The sequence below is a fragment of the Nicotiana tabacum genome, unplaced genomic scaffold (assembly GCF_000715075.1).
Source record: "Nicotiana tabacum cultivar K326 unplaced genomic scaffold, ASM71507v2 Un00006, whole genome shotgun sequence".
Classification (NCBI taxonomy): Eukaryota; Viridiplantae; Streptophyta; class Magnoliopsida; order Solanales; family Solanaceae; genus Nicotiana; species Nicotiana tabacum.
Window position 1 is genome coordinate 1226436 of NW_027438244.1, and position 10865 is coordinate 1237300.

Consider the following 10865-nt stretch of genomic DNA (forward strand, 5'->3'; position numbering starts at 1 on the left):
AGCTATAAAAATACAGTTCATTTCAAAAGTTTTCAGCAAAGAGTGAACATGCTTTCAAATCCGGTGGTGTAAGTCAAATCAGTTCGAGCTCAAGTAAAATAGATATGAATCTTCTAGAAATATCACCACAACAACAGATAACAACTAAGTGCAACAATAAATAAAATCAAGTACAGCCTCTCAAGGCAGCAGTCACTCAACTCATCTCAACAGCTCATACTCTCGGCTCTCAGCCCTCAATACATACTCTCAATAGGTACATGCGCTCATTGGGGTGTGCAGACTCCGTAGAGGCTCCTTTCAGCCCAAGCGTTATATCGCTGCGGCGTGCAACCCGACCCAATCATATAAGTAGCCATAAGGCTCATTGCGGCGTGCAACCCGATCCACAATCCATAAATAGCCATAAGGCTCGTTGCGGCGTGTAACCCAATAAATATACCCTAACATAGCTCACAGTTCGGCACTCAGGCCCTATCTCAGTCACTAACCTCTCCAGCCCCTTGGGCTCATAGAATATCATAATAATCAGCCCAAACAGAGAATACAACAAGTATCAACAAGAACTGAGAGGGAGCAGAGATGTAACACACAAGTAAGACTGTTACTGAGTACAAGACAACAATTAGCAGTCAATTCAACAAGTATACAGCCGTTACGGGTCCCAACAGTGATATCATATGGCCTAAGCATGGTTTCTAACATGAAAGGCAGTCAATTGCTCAAAGACAAGGAAAAACACGTAATAACAATGGCTATTCGACTTTACAGTCTCGCGGGACGGACCAAGTCACAATCTCTCACGGTGCACGCTCACACGCCCGTCACCTAACATGTGCGTCACCTCCAAACACTCACATCATACCAATTCTCGGGGTTTCATACCCTCAAAACCTGATTTAAGACTATTACTTACTTTAAACCTAGCAAATCTCTACTCTAAAATTCCTTTACCTCTAAAATCAGTCTCCAAACGTCTCAAATCTAGTCATAAGTAGAACGATACAATCAATATAGGCTAAAGGGATCAATTCCATAAGAAAAGTACTAAATTATAGCCAAAAATCCGAAATGGTCCCAAACCCGGCTCCCGGGCCCACGTCTCGAAATTCAACAAAAGTTATGCGATCGCGTTCCTAACTCTGCGATTGCATAGAACAAACTCGCCTTTTCCCCAAATAGGTTTACGCGATCGCGAATGAATACCTGCGATCGCGTACAAGGAAACTAGAACTTGCTAAAACTAGAACTTCAGCTATCAAGCCAAGTCCAAAAATAATTCGTTAAGCATTCGAAACTCTCCCGAGGTCCTCGGGATCTCAACAAAACATATGAACCAATCCTAAAATACCATACGAACTTAGTCGAGCCTTCGAATCACTCAAAACAACATCAAAACACCAATTACACCCGGATTCAAGCCTAAAGAACTTCTAAACTTTCAAATTCCACAAACGGCGCTGAAACCTACCAAACCACGTCCGATTGACCTCAAATTTTGCACACAAGTCATATTCAACATTACAGACCTATTCCAACTTCTGAAATCAAAATCCAACCCCGATATCAAAAAGTCAACCCCCAATCAAACTTCCCAAAATTCAACTTTCGCCATTTCAAGCCTAAATTAGCTACAGACCTCAAATTCACAGTTTGAACACGCTCCTAAGTCCAAAATAACCTGGAGTTCCGTCTTCACACACTTCCGACTACGGTCAAAATCCTAAGACTTAAGCTTCCGTTTTAGGGACTAAGTGTCCCAAAACACTTCGAAATCAAAAACAAGACCTCCCGGTAAGTCATATAAGCAGAAACAGATACGAGAAATTATATACAATCCATTATTAGTACCTTGAATTAGGGAATTTAGTTATATTCTTTTCCTTTTTTTTCTCTCCTCTCCTCTTTCCTCACTGTAGCATATCTCATTAATTTTTCTTTCTTTCTTCATCTTTCTCTCTCAATAAGGTAAGCCTAAAAATTGTGTTCTGCCAATCAACCTATTGAAGTAACCTCCAGGTCGGAAGAATTGAAGATTTGAACACTAATCTATCATAAAGCTTTGAATTCGAATTTAAGTTTTAATCATTATTTGTTTGGATTGGGTGTTGTTGCAAACAATTGGGAATATTATTTGGAGTTTTTATCTCAATTTTGAGGGTGCTTGGTGAAGATTAGAATTGGTTATGGCTGAATTTCAGATTGAAACTCGAAGAAGAAGAAGAAGAAGAAGAAGAAGAAGAAGAAGAAGAAGAAGAAGAAGAAGAAGAAGACATGACATACAATATACTTACGAAATTGTAGTAAAGTTGTAGTAAAATTGTAGGTAAATTATATTGTGTTGTAGTTATATATATTTTTTATTTGAATGTTATATAAAAGTTGAAAAATAATTGTATGATGATAAAATCTAGTTGCCTCCCCATGTATAATTTGAGAAACTGGTGATATTTGACATAACAACACCTCTTGGCATTTAACTCTAATATTCACACAATTAAGCATCACGAAATTCTTCTTTAGCAAATGTCTTTCAACGAATAATATTTATCTGATTATGCTATCAGCTTAACACAATTGATTTCCTTAAACATGCATTACTTTTCGTAACGCGGAGGAAATCAAAACTACATCATAAGCACCGAAAGCCTGCAGGTCTATCACGTAACCAACTTGAAAATATGGCTCCTTATTACTTAGACAAATGGCAATACTCAGTACAAGTATTGAGAATTGGCACAGAGACATTTTGAACTTATCGACATTTTTAACAATTATAGTCACAAGTTATTTGGTCAAATTATATAATCAAATTTTACCCTCAATGAAATTATAGTCAATTACGACTTAGAATGTAATATTGAATTAGTTACATTGCATTTGATTTTGTAATATTGAATTACACTAACTATACAGTATACACTTATTTACAACTAATCTACAATTTATCTACAACTTTCATACATTAATTCTACCCAGTTAAATATAACTACAACATCACACAACTTAAATATAATTATTATACAAATTTTATACAATATGTCTTTTGTATATTTTGTATCTGATTTGTATATATTTTGTGTGTGGTGTGTGCTTCTTCCTCTCTAAAATTTCAATCAAAACTTACTCTCTTAATACAATTTTGATACATATCAACAACTTTATGTAAAAAGATAGTATTGATAACTTAAATACAAATTTTATACAATGATTCATACATAATGCAACTATTTTTCAACTTTCATACAATATTCAAATAAAAAAATATATATATAACTACAACATAATACAACTTACCTACAAATTTACTACAACTTTACTACAATTTCGTAAGTATATTGTATGTCATGTCTTCTTCTTCTTATTCTTCTTCTTTTTCGAGTTTCAATCTTGAATTAAACCAAAATCAAGTCTAATCTTCACCAAAACACCCTCAAAATTGAGATATAAACTCCAAACAATATTCTCAATTGTTTGCAACAATACCCAATCCAAACAAATAATGATTTTTGAAAACCCGAATTCAATTTCAAAGCTTCAAAACTTTTTAATGGCTGTCAATGGTGGAAACTCGGGGGGGGGGGGATATAAAAATAAAAGAGAGATTTTAGGTGTTTATTAAGAAAGAGAGAAAATATTTTTGACATCCTTTGGAAGAGAAACACAATCTTAAATATAGGGGGGTTATTGAAAATGGGGGTGGGTGTCGTGTAACTGACGCACTAAAATTAAGGGATCTTGAAATTTGTCAAATGTAATCTAAGGCTAAAAATTTATCAATTCCTATTATATGTTGTCACACGGTGTAAATTTCTCCTAAATTTGATCCAGTCTTATCCCTTACTTTTTCACTAGTCACAACTCCCCTTCTAAATGGCCAAAAACTACCTTGGTATGACAACAAAATGTTTGCAATTATATTATAGGGTTAATTCTTCATTGTATTATAATATAATAAAATAATTTAAATTTCAACTATAAAAATTAAAAAGAGTCAAGTCTTAACATAACATAATTTATTTCAACCAAATAGGAGAATTCAGTTCGTGTTGGTTTATTGCCCTTCAGTTTTTTTTTTTTTTTTTCATGTTAACTATATTCTATATGTATGTGAGTGTTGTGTAAGTATATTTTGGTTTGCATCTGTCCATTGTTTGGGTTACGGCTTCTTTTTGTGAAGTGTCTTTTCATTTATTTTGATTATTGATTAATAATTTCTTTGAATTTAACTGACAATTTTAAAATTTTATTAACAACTAACCCCTTCTATTTGCAAATAAAGTCGACTTTCTTGAATATTATGAAGTTTTATGTAATATTGATATATTGTCTAGTAAAAATTTATACCTTTATAATTTTAGAAAAATGACACTTTATGGCCGCTGTAAAAATAATAGCCGAATATATATATATATATATATATATATATATATATATATATATATATATATATATATATATATATATATATATATATATACACACACATTCGGTATGTTATATACAAAAATTATACAAATTTTATATACTTTTTCGGTTACCAAATGTAAATAGTTTCTGACGCGGGCTAAAAGTGATAATACCCCTATAATTTTTACTTACTTACACATCATCGTATAAAACTTTTAGCAAATTTTAGGTTCTAATTTAGATTGTAGAAAACTTCTTTGAAAAGAAATATTGAAAAGGATAAAGGGATGGGTTAGGATGGCTATTTTGAGGCCCTTCGAAAGTGGCGGAGCTGATGCAAAATTGCAAACGGCCGTTTTCCTCCATTACTTGTTGACAAACTATATGTATGAATTCTCAAGTCCTATTTCAAGGGAACATATTATAATAACATACTTTTAAAATTAAGGATTCAATAATATTAATTCGATTAAGAGATATATATTAGAGATATGCAATGTTGTAAATTTGAAGAAAAAAAAAGTATTCATGTAATTTTCTAAAAGCAGTGATAACTTATTTAAATAAGTATTAAATAAGTTGTATTTTGTGTAAATTTCTCATTTTTTCACATGCGGGTTAGAACGCCAAATGGTAAAAGAATAATCTCAAGGAAAAATCACAATATCCTCTTGTTTATTTTGAAGCCAAAAAATAGAGAGGTCAATGAAAAATCATAAACACCCATTAAACAGACAAAATATCAACAAAGGAAGCAAAGAATTCGCCAGATTACAAAATTATAGAAGATTCGTTTGACACATGAACAAGTTAGGAAGGTTGTTTGTATTGATGTCCAATACTGCTTAGTTGCAATTAGAAGCTTTTCCCTAACATGAAGACCACCTTCGTGAGTCCATCTATTGTGCTCTTTCACATTTACCAAAACATATATTGTTTACCCGTAAAACGATACAGTTGAATTTGTTCGTGATTTCTAGACAAGTGAATTAATTTGATCCAAAAAGTAACGAAATAACTGATGAAATATAAAATACTTAGCCTTAGAATGTAAATGACAGAACTGACGAGTCCGGGAACATGGTTTCCGGACGCAATAAGATTGAGATCAAAGAGCGAGAAAGCAAAGTTGTATTAAAATTATGTATAGAATGTAGTCATGTGAGTTAGCCAGAAAATTCGTGTCCCTTACAATGGTAACTGAGCTTACTATTTATAGCTATGCCTAGGAAAAAAGGTCCTAGGATCATGCCCTACTTTAATGCCAATTATGAGGGTCATTGATTGAGATGTAACGCAGGGGCGGCTCAACAGATCTCGGGGCCTAAGGCGAAACAATATTCAGAGGCCCTTAATCCCAGTATAATCCCACTAGTGGGATCTGGGGAGGGTAGTTTATACGCAGACCTTACCCCTACCCTGGAGTAGAGAGGTTGTTTCCGATAGACCCTCGGTACTCTCCCTCCAAGAACTCCCCACCTTGCTCTTGGGGTGACTCGAAAGTTCGTTGTACTCCATTCATCCGGGTGCCGCCAAGATATATCAGGACTTGAGGTAACACTGTTGGTGAAGGAGAATAAAAACGGACATAGTGGAGTATGTAGCTCGGTGCCTAAATTGTCAGAAGGTGAAGCATGAGCACTCACAACCTCTTGATTGGAAGTGGAGGGTGTTCACCACTAGAGCAACCCACTCTTGTCAAATATACTAATTAATGAGGGAAGAAAATTATCATAATTTATAAATTTATTGTATAAAATAACCTCAATTAAGTAACAAAAAATATACTGTAACACTTTTTTTATTCTAATTATTTATATAAATTATATAATATATAATAGTAACAATAATAATAAGAATTTAAAATAAATTTGGGGGCCTTCAAAATTTGGGGGCCTAAGGCAATGGCCTCACTGCCCAAAGCCTTAATATCACTTCTATTCAAACACACAACGAATACAACATGTGTCAACTTCAATTGTTAATGCTGTAGAATATTCCTTAGCAAATGCTACCGGGCGCAGAGCTTTTAATATACTTTTATGAACGTTATCCGTTCCGGTGACAAGCGTAGTGACTGTGTTCGTTCCTCAACCATCTCATCTTGAATTATACGTGTCCTATTTTTAGTCAGTCACGTGTCATATCATATTTTACCCTATATATATAGGTTTTATGGGAAAATCACACTGCCTTGTGGTCATAACATTCTGTCCTTTTCCAATAATAAATCTTCTATTTCACGTATGCATGCATAAACGTAAATCTACGAGTCACCTTCGAGAAAGATGCCTTATTCGATGACAACTCGAGGAATACGAACCTTCCAACGGTTAATTACAACCAAATAGAAGAATTCGGTTCGTGTTGGTTTATTGCCCTTCAGTTTATTTTTTTTCATGTTAACTATATTCTATATGTATTTGAGTATTGTGTAAGTATATGTTGATTTGCATCTATCCGTTGTTTGGGTTAGGGCTCCTATTAGTGAAGTGTCTTTTCATTTATTTTGATTATTGATTGGTAATTTCTTGGAATTTAACTGACAATTTTAAAGTTTTATAAACAACTAAACCCCTTCTATTTGCAAATAAAGTCGATTTTCTTGAATATTATGAAGTTTTACGTAATATTGACATATTGTCTTGTAAAAATTTATACCTTTATAATTTTGTACTTACTTACTCATCATCGTATATTAGAAATGTTAGCAAAATTTTAGGTTCGAATAGATTGAAGAAAACTTCTTTAAAAAAAAAATATTGAAAAAGACAATTTTACTCCCATGAAATTGTAGAAGAGAATGTCTGTTGATTTCTCAATATGGTATGTTGAGATGAGATAATAAGATATTAAAGAGAACGAGTGTGTTGTGATAGGTTTGAAATAGGATTAATATTGCACGATCTAGTTAATGAAGGAGAAAATTAAGGATTCAATATTATTAATTCAATTAAGAGAGATATATTAGGGATATGAAATGTTGTAAATTTAAAAAAAGATATATTCATGCAATTTTCTAAAACAGTTGTAACATATTTAAATAAGTATTAAATAAGTTGTATTTTGTATAAATTACTCAATTTTTTTACATGCGGGTTAGAACGCCAAATGGTAAAAGAATGATCTCAGGGAAAAACCACAATATCCTCTTGTTTATTTTGAAGCCAAAAAATAGAGAGGTCAATGAAAAATCATAAGATCAACAAAGGAAGCAAAGAATTGGCCAGATTGCAAAATTATAGAAGATTCATTTGCCACATGAACAAGCTATAAAGGTTGTTTATCTTGGCCAGGGGCTGGTGCTGTCCAATACTGCTTAGTTGCAATTAGAAACTTTTCCCTAACATGAAGACCACCTTCGTGATCAACCATCCTGCTATCCCATTGAAGTCCATCTATTGTGCTCTTCACATTTACCATTACATCTACATTGTCTGGGAAAATCACACTGCCTTGTGGCCATAAAATTCTGTCCTTTTTCCAATAATAAATCTTCTATTTCACATATGCATACATAAACGTAAATCTACGAGTCACCTTCGAGAAAGATGACAACTCGAGGAATACGAACCTTCCAACGGTTAATTACATGTTCTGGTAGAGAGTCAAAAACGAATCAGCATGTATGAAGTCCTCAGTTATTGGATACGTAGACAGCTTCGCACCTGACTGAAAGAGCATCATCAATAACAAGCAGAACATAGCAAACATGCTTCTTTCCGTGTTGTAAGTATAGTTTCCTTTCACACACTGGAACCAATAAAATATCCAAGCTATTTAAAACATAGTTGAAACAACTAGTTATGCAAAGGCAAGGAAAGCTCATACTAGAAGCTCTTACAAGATTTGGCCAACTTAACCAGCTCTTTTGCATTTTCAATCTTAGAATGCTCAACCAAGCCATCGACAACCCTCTGCATTAAACTATTATAAATAGCTTTGAATGATTTGATTGCTTTCTTGCACAAGTGCTGTGCAACGTCAAAATTTTTGGCATCACAAGCCAAAGCAATAAGCATCGTAAATGTTGCATAATCTGGAAGGCATCCATTTTGCATCATCTTCTCATACCACATTTTAGCTTCCTCTAGATTCCTCTCAGCAACACATTTTTATCATAGCATTGTAACTGAATGTGTCCGGTTTGAAACCCTTGTTAACAATCTCCTCGAAGAACTGAATCGCTTCTGAAACCTCATTAGCTTTAACCAAACCAATTAATTTAATATTATAACTGTATGTAAAGGTCAGGGACTATATGTCTCTTTTCCATCACAGCCCACAAATTTGCAGCTGCAGAAAACCTTTTACTTTTATGAAATGCGTTTAGTAACGTATTACAAGTCACAATATTTGGCTTGATCTCATGCTTTTCCATCTCATCCATAAAATACACGGCAGAATCCAATGAACCAGCCTTACATAATGCCTTAATGGCAATGTTATACGACACTAGATCAGGCTCAATTGACAATTTCTGGGGCAATTCGCGAAATAACCCGCCAATTTTATCATATCTCTCTGACTTAAGACATGCTTCCAAAAGGGCATTGAAGGAAAAGACAGTGCGCGGACAATTTAGTTGAGGCATTTCGTCAAAGAGCTTACGGGCATTATTATACATTTTGGCTTTGCTATTAAGAAGAATAAGATGGGCGACAAAGTACTCATTACGAATATCTGGGTTTTGTTTTTTATGCTCGATAATATCTTCAATGCCGGAGAAATGGTTGGCGTGGGCAAGTTGGCGAACTGTGATTTCATAATGGAAGCGTTGGCATCGGAATTTGGGGGATTCCGATGATCTTTTAAAATCATCTACAATTGCTTGGGATGTGCGGCAGGTGGGTCTTGAAGAAGTTATGGTGACTTTTGTTGTTGTGATATCTATAATTTTGGAGGGTGCATTGTGGTTTCCGGCGAGGAGACGGGGGAGAGGTGAAGTAGTAGACATCTGATTGCCTTATTTTGGCGTTGAATACCAGTTCGCCAAATTGATCAACAATGTTACCATTTCTTACCTTATGGTTATCAAAGTAAGTATTGCATCCTGTAGTATTTTTATGTAATTTTTGCATAAATGGATTTTTATTTTACATGCGATTCTTTGTGTTTGTGATGTGAATAGATTTTTGAAATGAATTTAATTTCACATAATAGTCTGAAAAATATTTGTATATCGGTGTAATTTAACTTGTCTAATAGTTACCTGTCTAATTTTTACATTACCAATTCTATTTATTATTAATAATTATTTGTAGTTATTTTTAGATAACTTGATAGAGTAAGCTCTTTTACACCATTGTATACGGTTAGAACCGGTCCTCGATCATGAAGATCGATCGACGATGGCATCTCAGTCAAAGGGTATCTACATGGAGGGCTCGAACGAATTCCGAGATGGGGGCGTCGAGCGTCAGGGCGAACATCGACCAACACAGGTCCCAAACATTGATGCCCGAAAGTGATCACCAAGCTCGAAACCAAGGCCGAGTTTCCGATCCGACACCGAGCTCGAGTCAGTATCGAGCTCACAGACAGAAAACTGTTACAACCGCACCAAGGGAGAGAATCTTGGCAGGAATTAAGGAGGAGACACACCATCATGGGTCCTCCACTAGTAATATTATTCTATTATGTTGTTATAGATAAAGTGTTGATCTTTGGCTATAAAAGGAAGATAGATTGTAATAGAAAAACAGGCTCTGGCATATTAAGAATTCATTGTGTTTATCTTTCTAAGCTCACTAAGTATCTTCGTTCATCATTTCTATTTTGCATAACAAATACGTGTATTGTTATCTTCAGGTCAAAGGAATCTACCTATCCTTATAACCATACACAAATTCAACGTTATCCGATTTTCGGGTAAACAGTTTGGCGCCCACCGTGGGGCTAAGGATAACAAGTGATTATTTGATACAAATATACAGTACACTCCAGCTTACAACTTCATACCAGCAATGGCTCAGCCAATCGACCTCGAAGCCGGCCTTCAGGATGAAACCAACAACTTGGTGTCCGGGGCCGAAAGGCTACCCAACAACGGCAACGAGGCTCGAATCGAGGAACCCGAAATTCGAGCCAAAGTACCAGTAGATATCAATTCACGAATAGCTCTAGAAGCGAATCAGCGTTCTGAGCAGGAGAGAAGCGTTCAGGGCGGCGCTCGACCCATAGCCCGAGACACCCACAGCACGGGGAAAATCGGGGTCAGCTTGCGTATGATTTTCGAAATGCTACAAGCCCAACAAGTAACGATAGCTCAGTTGCAGAGCCAAACTCACATGCAAAGTAAGCCAAACTCCAATCCACTTCTTCGAGAAGTAACCCCCAGAACGGAGCCCGACACAGTGAAATCGAACGAGCGAAGAATCAGGAACCGCTCCTGAAATTGCTAAACTGCTCGAGGAACTAACAAAACGAGTCGAAGCCAACGACAAAAAATTCAA

General features: G+C 35.1%; 1 pseudogene; it reads right to left on the reverse strand.

The window, feature by feature from the left end:
- Window positions 1-7538: 7538 nt before the first annotated feature.
- On the reverse strand, window positions 7539-9546 carry LOC142178858 (uncharacterized; annotated as a pseudogene).
- Between the last annotated feature and the right edge of the window lie 1319 nt (window positions 9547-10865).